This window comes from Myodes glareolus, chromosome 24 (assembly GCF_982192425.1).
Source record: "Myodes glareolus chromosome 24, mMyoGla1.1, whole genome shotgun sequence".
Lineage (NCBI taxonomy): Eukaryota > Metazoa > Chordata > Mammalia > Rodentia > Cricetidae > Myodes > Myodes glareolus.
Window position 1 is genome coordinate 41,323,626 of NC_142049.1, and position 13,321 is coordinate 41,336,946.

Sequence of the window (13,321 nt, forward strand, 5' to 3'; positions counted from 1 at the left end):
CACTTTCTCGTGATTGTTCAACTAGACGGTGAACGCACCAGCATTTGAAACAGTTTCTCACGTGACAAGTTTGCCTTCTTGGTGTTTGCCAAAATCCCTAGAAGCCAGGAAGGACAGGTGTTCTATCCACTTCTTGTTTTATAGCAAAAAAGAAGAAGAAGAAGAAGAAGAAGAAGAAGAAGAAGAAGAAGAAGAAGAAGAAGAAGAAGAAGAAGAAGCAGCAGCAGCAGCAGCAGCAGCAGCAGCAGCAGCAGCAGCTTAATGTCAGTGCACGTCAGGATCACATAGCAAGTTGGGTCGAGCTATAAGCCAGTTCTCTGCAAAAGCCCCATCAAAGCCATTTAGAGACACCAAATGGTGAGGGGCAGTTTTCTGACTCCGGCAGAAGGAAAGAAAAAAAAAATGAGACACTTAGAGAGGAGTTTACAGTATTCATCTGCAGAGACAGAGAAGGGCTTGTCCCTGGGTCTATCCAATGGAAACTTGAAGTAGATATGCAAAGTGATGCTAGAGTCCAGAAAGAACTTGCTGTCACACCTAGGAAGACTGCAGAGTAGGCTGAATAGCTACTATCCTTGAAGGATTCATACTATTTGAGTAGACAGAGTTGGTGGTGGCTGGATGCCCGGCAAGTGTACAGCCCTGTCTTCAAATTAACATACACCAGATGGCTACTGTGATCCAGGCAAGACATTAGCACACATTCCCAGTGATGTTATTTTGGTGATATTATTTTTAAGTTAGCATTGCTAAATGCTTTGTCTGTTTATGTAATGTCTAGCATTCATAAACTGTTTCCCCAACTTACTATATTTTTGAGCCTTACACTGTATGTTGAGGTAGATATGCATGGACTGTTCCCATTTTATAGATGAGGAAACAGAGTTCAAAAGAGAGGTGTCAAATAGGCCTCAGACTGACGTCCTAGAAGACCCTGTTGAGAGTTCTGAGTTTAATACCTGAGGGTTGGAAAAATTTGTCACTGTGATCAATTACCAATATCTTCAAGAGGCCCAGAAAAGGGAGAGCACTGGTATCCATGCCGGTGACCTAAAGACTCAGGGTTCCTGATGTCCGGTCCAGGGTCTATTCCTACTGTGCATTGCTCACAGAGAGCTGTGCTTGTGGGAGGAACTGGAGGCCAGCAGAGCAAGGGCTGGAGTAAAATGTGACCTCTGACCGATATTCCAGTCCTGACCCTGAGACCTGTGAACATTATCTGATAGGGGAAAGGAAGGAGATACGCCTTTGTGCTGTGCTTAAACTGGAGCAGCTGTGGTGGGATATTATTCTGGATCATAGAGAGTGGTCCCTACCTCAGTCATGGACATACCTGTAAAAGGCAGGCAAAGAGATTCTAACACACAGGAGAAGACAGTTTGGGTAAGGAACAGAGATCAGTGTGCACTGAGCCAAGGAACAGACAAAGAATGTTGGAAACTCAGATTTTCAAAGCCTTCGGAAGGCATGTGCCTTGTTCATACCTAGATTTTGACACATGGATGTGGGCAGCCCTCTAGGTTACAAAAGAAGAAGAAGAAATTTCTGTTATTTTCAATTATTTAATCAGCTATGGTGATTAATTTCCTCTGTCAACTTGACTGGATCTGAAATCCCCTTGGCGATCCCTGGGCACATCTATGAAGGCATTTTCAGAGACACTTAACTGAGGGAGACCCAACCTGAATGTCAGTGGCACCATCCCCGCAGGCAGGGGCCCAGGTCTGCACAAGAAGCCAGACAGGAGCCAGCCAACCAAACACCAGCATTCATCTCACATCTCGCTCTGACCTCCATGCTTTCCCACCATGATGGACTGTGTCCTCAATCTGCAAGCTCAGACAAACATTTGCGGCTTTTTGTCAGATATTTGGTCATAGTAATGAGACACAGTAAATATAAAAGCCATCCATATATCAAGTGTGTGGTAACTGTTACAGAGACCACGGAACTAACACACGCATTAAGTGGTTACTTCCTGTCTCTTCCCAACCTTCCAAAGCAAAATACACACACAAGCAAACCTATACACACATGCATACACATACATGATACAACAATAATATATTTTTATGCACATTCTAATGCCAACGAGAAAGGTCCCTATTATGAGCAGATATGCTAAACTTATTCTAGAGCATATGAATACCGTACCATACAAAGTGTGTCTGTGCCTAGATACTAAATAATAATTGACCCACTTGGTCCCCCTCCTGTCAGTCCACTGTTTTGCCTGGCACTTCTTTCAGCTCATAAATACAATGATAACATTTTGAGCTGATAGCACTTTCCTACGAGAAAGCTTTGTCACTGCATCAAAGCAGAGACTTTCTTTGCTTGTTTATTTTGGTTTTGGAAGGTGCTGGGGCTTCAGGGTTTTTCCCTTCCAGGAAGAAAAAAACTGGCAAGGAATTGCACGTTTGGGATGGTATAAAGTCAGTACACAGACAGAGTCCAAGGCCACCAAACCAGCGATAAAAAACCATCCCAATATCAGTTCCTTGGTTTTGAAGTCCAAGTTAGAACAGAAAACCATTATGAGAAGTGAAACTCCTCACAAAAAGATCTCCCCGGATGCATGTGTTCTGGTGAGACCCTGGAACATAATTTGGAAAAGTTTCGAGTGCCTAATACCAGGTTCCAGAAGATGCCCATCACCGGTAACCATGGTACAAATATTAAATCTCAAGTCGTGTATCACTGTGCTTTGCTAATATTCTTCATAAGCCACACTCAGAATACAACATCTGCTGCAGGAAGACACGGAGGACATGGAATCCTATACAAAATCACTTCACCCAATGGAGTGTCCACCAGGGTAGAGGTGCCTGGTGTCTGATGATTTGTGGAGGGAGAGGTTCAGGTAGGGGTTTAACCCTCTTCACCTTATTGCACAGATGAAGAGCCCAAGACTCAGAAGACCTACGTTAGATGGAGTATAAGGAACTAACGCAAGATCAAATTTTCTATTAAGCCATGTAGTGGTGACACCTACAACTCAAGTACTCAGGCAGATCCCAAGCTCATCCGAGGTCAGTCTAGGCCACACAGAGTGACCTGCCTCAGATAACAAGTAAATACCCCCTCCTCTTGGCCTTTATCTTTACTTACTCTAGGCTGATGAACCACACTCCTCATCAGAGACAGGCTGTATCTCATGTCTAGGCTTCCTGAAACACCTGCCGGATCAAGTTAATCTAAAGCCTGTAATTATGAGAGCCTGGCTTCTTTACCCCTCCCTGTCCTGCTGATCACTGATGGGAAAACAAGGTTCCTCTTGAGCTGGGTACCTGAATGCAGAAAAGAAAGCAGGGCAGCTACAGTCCTCAGTGAAGGCAATTCTCTGGCCTCCAATAACCTCAGATCACCGTTGTCTACGCAGGAGAAACCCCCAGGAAACTCAATCGAGGCAAAACTTTATGCACCTTTACTCACCACCCCAACAAGACCAAACCCCTCCAGCCTCAGCTAACACAATTTTTGAAATTGAACAATTTATTTCAGTATCTGCAAAGTCCTGACAAACAACAACAGTGACTTTCTCAGTGTGGCACTGGGACAGCGATGGAAGGCCATGCCAGGCGGGACAGAGCAAGTGGCTGCTGCTGTCCCATTTGGAGACACGCAAATGATGATGGGTACAGCGGGCAGTCTCCAGTCTGCCCAGCAGATGGTCGCTGCAGGGTTGGTGTTGTTGACCGATGCATTCATTCACTCCAGCCATTCTGGTAAGGCTCCCCTCCTTGGCTTCATACTTTCTTGGGAAAAAAGCCTGGAGTGACACTCCTCCCTAATTTCTGTCTCTTTCTCCTGCATCCTTTCTCTCGCCTCATCTCAAATGTAAAAGTGGCTCACCCAATGAGAGAGTTTAGGAGGCAAGTGTTGCATACCTCATCCAGGCTCTCCCTCTTGCATTTCGGATTTGTCTGTCTCCATGGAGCATCTCTTTCTCTGCATTCCAGGAAGGTGATGGGACGCTGACAGCAGTCCAGAAGCAGCAAGAACTGCAATGGGCTAAACTTGGCATTGAAGAGGTGAGATATTAAGTCGTTGACAAGAAGACCCAAGCCCCTTTTCTAACTTTATCAGCTTTTGTCGGGAGTAAAGCCAGAACGTCTAGCTCTGTCCACATGACTTCTTAGGCATCTGTCTTTTTGAATTTGAATGGAGACACCATTTTCTGACTTCCGCAACTCCAAAGACAATTAAGCTTATATCTGTGCATGAACTGGGAAAGCACAAATGCCAGGTTGAGTAGGGCAGGAGCCCATCTCCCCAGTGACTGTCAGGACAGGACAAAGAAACAGAAGATGAGTCGTCCTAGTTTTAGCAGTGGATGTCCTGTTGTGCTGGTCTGTCCTTTGTCAACTTGACCGAACTGGGAATAATCTAGGAAAGAGGGACCTCAATAGAGAAAAAAAAATCCCTTTATCATTGGCCTCTACAGATTAGCCTGTTGTCAAATCTATATGGCATTTTCTTTTTTACTGATGATTGATGTGTGAGGGCCCAGCCCACTGTGGGTGGTCATTCCTGGTCTGCTGGTCATGGGTTGTGTAAAGAAGTCTGAGTATGCCCTGGGAAGCATGCCAGTAAGCAGCATTCCTCCATGGTGTCTGCTTTAGTCCTTGTCTCTTGCTCCCACTCAGACTTCTCTTCATGATGAACTATAAGTTATAAGACAAAATAAAACCTTTTATTTCCCAAGTTGCTTTACGTTCACAGTGCTTACTGCAACAACAGAGCAGCAAACTAACATGCTAGCCCACCAGGAAGATTCTTGGTCCTGAAGGAAGTGGGTGGGTATTCTCCTCAAAGTGAAGGCTCTTGTGCAATGACACAATACTAAAGAGGTACACCGAATCCAAAGGGGCGCATAAAGAAAGCAGTGACCCCCCCTGGGATGCACAGGTAACTTGGAGAGGAAGTGCACTCACTTGGTAGTGAAGGACAGGGATGGGGGGACGGAAGTGGGAGAAGTAGGATGAACGGAGTACGTGACTTCCTTGACTCTAGATTATCCAGGAAATAAAGATCAACATAGGCATACACCTTTTTTTTTTCCAAAACAGGGTTTCTCTGTGTAGCTTTGAAGTCTGTCCTGGACCAGGTGGGCCTCAAAGTCACAGAGATCCGCCCGTCTCTGCCTCCAAGTGCTGGGATTAAAGGTGTATGCCACCACCGCCTGGCTTGGCATACACATTTTTTTAAGGTCACCTGATGTGTTAGCCAGCCCAGAACCTGAAATTACACCCCATGTCCTCAAGGACATGTTTTCTAAGAAATGCCTTCCAATTTGTCAATAGATAATGAAGGCATTCTATGTTATTCTGGTTTGCTTTTCTTGATGAAGAAACATTCCAGTAACATTCTGGAATAAAAAATACCACAGTTTAAAAATATAGAGAACAGGCTATGAAGATAGATCAGTTGGCTCAATGCTTGTTGTGTAAGTCGGAAGACCTTTCGATCTCCAGACCCTACATTAAAATGCCAGGCGTGACTGATCATGCTTGTAACATCGGTGCTGGGAAGCTGGGGACACTGGGGCTCATACCAGCCAGCTCAGCCTAATCTGTGACAGGCAAGCCAATGAAGAGACTTGACTCAGAAGAGAAGGTGGAAGCCGGGCAGTGGGGGCGCATGCCTTTAACCCCTGCACTTGGGAGGCAGAGGCAGGCAGGTCTCTGTGAGTTCAAGGCCAGCCTGGTCTACAAGAGCTAGTTCCAGGATAGGCTCTAAAGCTACAGAGAAACCTTGTCTCGAAAAACCAGAGAGAGAGAAAGAAAGAGAGAGAGAGAGAGAGAGATCAAATGACAAGCTTTTTTAAAGCATAATTCTTCTGAAAAGTAATAATTTCAACTAACGTATCTATGATTCTGGCACCATCTATCCCCCAAATCACTCATCCCCAGGTACCATACGATGCTATATGGTTCTCTCATTCAAAAACCTTAGAGAACTGGAGCAGACCTGTGAAAGCTTGTGTGACTTGGCTAAGAGGACTCAGCTATTGGGAAAGAGTCCACGAAGAAGAGCTAGCTCCATCTGTTTCCCAGATCAGCAGTCCCCATCACTTTCCTCTGTAGCAACTGAAGAATGGCTGGAAGGACGAAAGGTGTGTAACCAGGAAGACAACACGCTGGAAAGCGGTGGTATGTCCCATCGTTCATTCGGGTATCAGTGGTCTTCATTGTAAGACAGAAGCTTCCCTGACAATGTGTGTGGAGACAAGCAGAACCAACGGGGATTCAGAGTTCTACTTACAATAACTGAAAGTACAGATGATAGAGAACGGACACACGTTTCTGTAGGTGTTCTGGAGATAATGCCAACAGCTTTTACAGGCTGTGACAGAGAGAAATAACCCTGGCTCAGAGAATGCACAGAGTAGAGAACTTTTAGAATATTTTTAGATGTATTATTAACAAACAGGTGTGTGTGTGTGTGTGTGTGTGTGTGTGTGTGTGTGTGTGTGCTGCCGCACCTGTGTAGAGGTCAGAGTGCAACTTCGTGGAGTTGCTTCCTTTTTTCTGCATCTACATGGACTCAGGATTGAACTCAAGATGTCAGTCTTGCACAGTAAGCTCCCTTACCTGTTCAACCATCTTGTAGGCTCTGGGTACAAGACTTTTAATGACCATATGACTATGAAATTATTTCATTTTTTAGATTTACTTTAACATTCCTTGATTGATTAACTTGGGGGAGCAGGGGGCATGAATGTGCCACAGCACCCATTTGGAAACCAGAGAGCAACTTTCAGGAATCATTTCTTTCATTGAACTCAAGGTTTTAGGCTTGGCATTAAGGACTGCACACTGAGGGATCACATTGACTCAGAAATTACTTCTTGTGTTCTGTCTACTCCATTCCCTGAAGTTAAGAATCTTTTGGAGTTTGGTTTATAATCTGGATCAATCCCAACTGGTAAATTGCTCCCCAATTAATTAATTAATTAATCAAACATGTAAATAAATAAAAATTATCCATTTTGTGTCGATGATTTTTGTAAACATCTATGTGCCTGTAACTGTTCTAATCTACCCCAGACTTCCCAGAATTCTTAGTTTCATGTTTATTACTTAAAATACTCCATTTTTAAACATTTTAAGATAACTCTGCTTATGCTTATTTGGGAATATTTTTTACCAATTTTAACATTCTTCCTCATCAGATAAGTGAGTTACCTACAGGAAGTGAAGGGAGAATGCCCAGGCTTCAGGGGGTGTCGTGTGAGTACTTGCTTCTGTCTCCCTCTGCCTTGTTCGTGGGTATCTGGCCCCAGGTTTTGCACAGAGTAGCATCATGGAAGGACTTCCCTTCTTCAGAGGCAGGACTCCAGCTTGTCCTTCACAGAGGACAATCCCACATAGGTCTCCACAGGTGTTTGGGGCTGAGATCATCTTGGCCTTGTAGCGGATAATCCCTTTTTATTTATTTATTTAATTTTTTTGTCTGCCCCTAAAGATGAGCAACACAGGCAGATTTCCCATGGTCCCACACTCCAACGTGTGCCCAGATGTGCTGTGTCCACAGATTCATTTTACAGGACAGGAAACCAAGACTAGAGACTGACTCTCTTGTCTGAGACTGTGTGTCACTAATGGCTGTGTATACTTAAAGGACATCAGGCATCTTGCCCAGTGTTCCTTCACCTGCCTCACACACCTCCATCACCGGGCATAATTGCTGCATCTTGCTGCATCTCTAATTGAGAAGGAAATGACCTAAGAAAAGGCACTCTGTGGTTCTGTGAGGTGGCCCAGCTCTGATAACAGCTTGAAGACTGGCCTCTAGTACCCTCTGTTCAGGTAACCCTGTGACACAACCTTTCTGTTCTACCCTGGAAACATACTAGTCATGTGACCTCTTCATGGTTCTGCCGTGTGACGCTTCCAGACATTTGAGTTCTTCACGTGACTGGTGCTGGCACCTGAACAGTGGGCTTCCACCAGAAGTCTGCAGCTCCCTGAAGAAAGGGGAAGGTGGACTATTCTTCTCCTGACTCAGCCCCGAGTGGGCAAGGACCTACGCCAAATTTGAAAGTGAGTCATGTGACTATCTGAGTTGGGAGTTCTGGGTTAACTCCTAGCTTCTCTTTGCCCACTGTGCCTCTTCAACCATGTCTTTAGGATAGAGTTCCTGACCAGTTTTATCCGCTTCACCCAGCAAACATTTATAAGACCTAGGCTTTCCCAGTCATGCATTGGAGGCAATGACAGACATAATACAGTGGGATAAGCACATTGCCAGAGTGCCGAGCTATGGGGCAGAGGCAATGGCCATCCAGGCCCCAGCTTACTCTTCCTCCCTTTCAGTCTTTCTTTCCCTCTCCGTGACTTGCTCATTCTTCCCTTCTCATTTTGCTCTCTTCCCTGAGTACTTACTATTTCTCCATTCTCCGGCACAGGGTGAGATAGTTACTCTGGGTTCTTGTGACTCATATAGTATATACTTGATCAATAATCCATTTTCTCTCAATTTCCTAACATTTTTGTTTCGTCCCCCTCCAACCCCCACCACCAGGATCCCAGTGGTCTTTACTGACTCTCAGGTCTCCAGAGCCCCTCATGATCTCATTCTCTCGGCCTCTGTCTCTAGAAAGCGATTCTCATCCCAGTCTGACTTCCAGCTCATTTCTCTCTACTTCATCCTCAAACATGATGCTCTTTCAGAACCTCTCAGATGGGTATGAATTGGGTGAGATCTCACTTCCTTTCCTCACTTTCTGATGTGGGTTGAATTGTGCCCTTCAAACACAGATGTTCAAGGCTTAAGTCCTGGCACCTGTGACTATATTTGGAAATGGGGTTTTATAGAAATAATCAAGTAAAGACGAGTTCACATTGGGTAAGTGTGGAATTTACACCCGTGACCCCTGCCCTTGCCAGAAGGGAAGAAGAGTGCAGAGACAGGAACCCTGGGTAAATGACATGGGAGAAGTAGCAATTGAAAGGATACACCTACAGACATAGTATGCAAGGATTGCTAGTGACCACCAGACAGGAGCAAGGACCAAGGGGGCTCCTGCCCTAGAGCTTCAGGAGACCATAGCCCTTTTCACATTTTAGTTTAGGGCTTCGAGCCTATAGAACTATGAGGAAATGATTATATTTTCTTTTAAGTCACCTGTTGTATTTTTTTTTCCTCTGGTGGCCCTAGTACATTGATAAATGATCCTGAATGTGTTTAGATATGAGTGGGGGGTGACTTTTTAAGACTTGGAATTTCTTATGCTGTAGGTTCCTTTTTATGGAAATTGTTCCTACCTAAAGCCCTGGGAGATCCTAGCAGAAACAAGCTACCCGAGCACAGCTGTGTAGACAAGATGGCTAAGTAACTGGAGAACTCGGAAGCCACTGAATGAATAACTACAAAGTCCCTTCTCTCTTTGAAGAGTCTGAATAAAGATACATAGTAGATTCAGGGATGGGCAAGCAGTGTGTCATGGCTTATGAGATGCTACAAAGCCAGAGCTGCTCCCCGTGTTCTAAGAGAAAGTATATTGTCTTCATTTTATCCTCTGTGAAGTGGGTCCTATTGACATTCCCACCTTACAAATTAGAACATAGAAACCCAGAGTTGTATGGCTTTTCAAGAGTGAAGCCAAGAGTAGGCTCAGTCACCCATGTCTCACCTTCCTTCTCCAGAGAAACTGGAAGCTTGAGAATGTCGCTCAAAGCACCTGGATAAAGTTCTGAAAGGCTCTGAACTTGGAGCTAATTCCTGGATTCTGAATTTAATTCTCCCCAGTGATTGTGCTGCCAAAGCCACAAGCGGGAAACTGTGCTGCTCAAGACGTTGGGTATTCTGTCGGAGACCAGCTCTGACAGAAATACCACTTATCAGGGTAGGGGCATGGGGACCAGAAAAATTGTAAAGAGGATGAAGATGCGAATGAAAATAATAAAGCAGAAAACATAGGATAGTATCTAGAGGGAGTTCCAGTGAATACTGAAATCCACTGCGGTTAATTTTCCATAAAATACCCCAATACCACAGGGGGAAAAAGACAAAAGACTGCTTTAACATGATACAAAGGACAATTAGAACAGTTACTTCAGTACTTTGAGGTATCAACTCATTAGCATTCTGTCGTTTAGGCAGTGAACCCACCCTAGACTAAATCCTGAAGCCAGCCACTCCCAAGGTCAAAACTCCTTTTTCAAAAAAAGGAGCAGAAGTGTGCTTGCACAGCCTGACCATCTGTCAGGGTGGAGTGGATCTACCTGTACGGGCCATCTTAAAGTCAAAAGAACCAAGTAACCACATCCTGGGTCAGGATGGATAGCCCTGGTTGTTGTCAACAATTTTGAGCAACCTCAAACTCTGACCTTCAGACAAGGTGGAAATAGGCTCGCATTTTTGGGCCTCCACAGTATTTTTGGCCTTAGCTTTTTGATATTATCTTGCTTGATGCTCTTGGATAACTGATTATCCTTCTGAGGCATAACAACTCTAAGTCTATGGGGGGAAGGCTGATCTCTGCTCTGCCTGTTCCACAGTCTTGTTGGAGCCTAAACCCAAGTGGCAGTCAAGTAGTTTACAAACTGAACAAAGGGTTCTTTAATGTAGATCAATGATTTTGAGTACTTGGTAATTGTGCTAGCTGCCAGAGATATAAATGAAAATGACTGCTATCTGATTTTGCACTCAACAGCTGAAGGTTGAGCAGCTCCCATGGGCCCTGTAATGTGATGTATATTGGGAATAAGTTTATATTGAGACAACTCAGGTCCTTTTTTCACGAAACTGCTCATGCTGTGTAGGAAATGTTAGGTTCAGGGGGGTCGCGTAAAAATGGGACAGACCACCAAAGTCTAATAAACCAGAAGCAAACTTTATTCCAGAAACCAGATTCCAGGAAAAAAAATTTAAAAAATTTTAAAAAAACTCTCCATGGGGCACAAAAAGCTTATCAGCTAGCTGAGACTACAGCTAGAGATGGATTTTGTAAGGCTATGGCAAAGACTGGTTTTTGAAACCACCTTTTTATACTAGGAGAAGCAGGCATTAGGTCTGAACAAAGGATGTTTTACAATCTCGAAGTAAAACTCAGATACAGATTGCCTTACTTTACAATCTCCTTGAACAGAGTTTTTCAGTTAAACTAGTGTTTGTACTTAATCTATTGTCTTCCTTAGTACTTCCAGCTAGTGTTTACCGAAGCCATGTGCTCTCCCCTTTGACGCTGCCAGTTTCACATAGCAGGGAAAATATGTAACCCTGTCTCCTAAAAGTTAACTCAGCTCATATCTGTTGTTAATCAAGGATGGCCAGGGGTGTTAGGCTCTCAGTTTGCAGAGAGATGCTTCAGCCTTGTAAATAGAGCTATGGGCTGTAAAGCGGAGTAACCCACTGTTAATAGTTAATCCTTAAGCTGTTGAGAAAGCTGCCAACAGTCTGTTCTCATTCTCCGAGGCTTACAACTTTATATTTTTTATTTCTACATTCTTATTTTTGGAATCTACATTTTCATGTTCCTCTTCTTCAGGAAAGATGGGATGTTCTAAATGTGAACTCAATGTAGCCATAATGTTCCATGGATGCTGTAAAAGAAGTATTAGAGGGTGCTATAGAAGTACTAGAGGGTGCTATTGGTATATTTGATGGGGCATCCTATCCTCTTGATCCAAGATTCCAGGATCTCTAAGAAAGCGACAATGACAAAAAAGCAAGTTGGGGAGGGAACAGTTTATTTGGCTTACACTTCCACATTGCTGTTCATCACCAAAGGAAGTCAGGACAGAAACTCAAGTAGGGCAGAAGCCTGGAGGCAGGAGCTGATGCCGAGGCCATGAAAGAGTGTTTCTTACTGGTTTGCTTTGCCTGCATTTTTATAGAACCAAGACCACCTGTCCAGGGCTGGCACCACCCCCTATTGACTGGGCCTTCCCCCATTGATCACTAATTGACTCTGGCTTGTCAAGTTGGCACACAAAATCAGCCAGTACAAAATCCTAATATGAATTCTTAATTCAAATAATTTCTCAACATTGTGAAATCAGCACTTAGTATGATTTGTGGATCTGAGCCACCTTTGATGTCACCCTTACAGACCACTTTTTACATGTGGTTGTTTGTTTATATGTTTGAACACTTCTTGTTATCTTCCAACGCTTGTCAGATGTACAAGGCATGATAGAGGGAGGGGGGAAACATGGATGTTCACCAATAGCCCATGGCCATGAAGAAAAGTAATGATCTACTCAGCAACTACACCAACTGTAATTGGGGAGTCCTGGTGAGTTGGTTATAGAGTCTTTCTCTTTGTGCTAGACAGTAAGCCATGGGGATCAAGAGAGCAGGCCTTTCCTTGCTCAAATGCTCTTTCCCAATGCTGAGCAACGCCTGGTATGTAGGAGAAAGTTAACGCGCACTTGTGCACTTGGAGGGTGAGGATAGTGCTATCTATGTAAGGGTGTTAGAGAGACAAAATGTATACTCTTGCTTAGGAAAGTTACATGGTCAAAACTAAGAGGAACCATTAAAAACCTCAGCTTCCAAGCAATCAACATTTAACAGAAAGGGGAAATGGTTTGCTCAGAATCACACAGGGTTGTGGGCAGAAGAATGCCCTGCCTCTATCCCTCCGTATACTGAAATCTTAAACTCCAGTGTTTCAAAATGGAACTGTATTTGTTTATATGGTTTCTTTTACATAAGAATAGTAAAATATGGTCAGGGTGGGCTCTAATTCAATTTCACTCCTGACCATACAAGAAGAGTGAATTAGGATACAATATATGCAAAGGCAATCACATGAAGGCACATGGAAAACATGACCATCTCCAAGCTAATAAGACCAACCTCAGAAGAAACCAAGCTTGCTAAGACCTTGACCTTAGGCTCCAGACTTCAGATCTATGTGACAATAATTCCCTGGCACTTTAGCCACTCAGACAGTACTATCTTTTTCTATGGCAATGCTGGGAATCTAATACACACAGAAAGTGTAAACAAGAAGCCAGGCTTGTTGGGTCTCTATCCTTTCCCCTTTACAGAACAGCTGGTCCCATTCAATTCTCTCCCCGTTCATTCCTGAGGAAGAGCATGGCAATTATAATAAGCAGTCCATTTACAAAGTCTAGAATGTACTGAGCTGTCCTTAAGCACTACACACATCGGTCCACTTAATTCTCTCAGTAGTACTGTGAAGTAAGCATCATTTGGTTTCCTATGTCTCGATGAGAAAACCAAAGGATGAAGACAGCAGCCTCTTGAAGATCATAGAACTACTAAAGGCGGAAGCCGGGATCCAGACCAAAGCAGCTTTGGAAGCAAGCACATGCATGCATTCACGCTTTTCTAAGGAGCT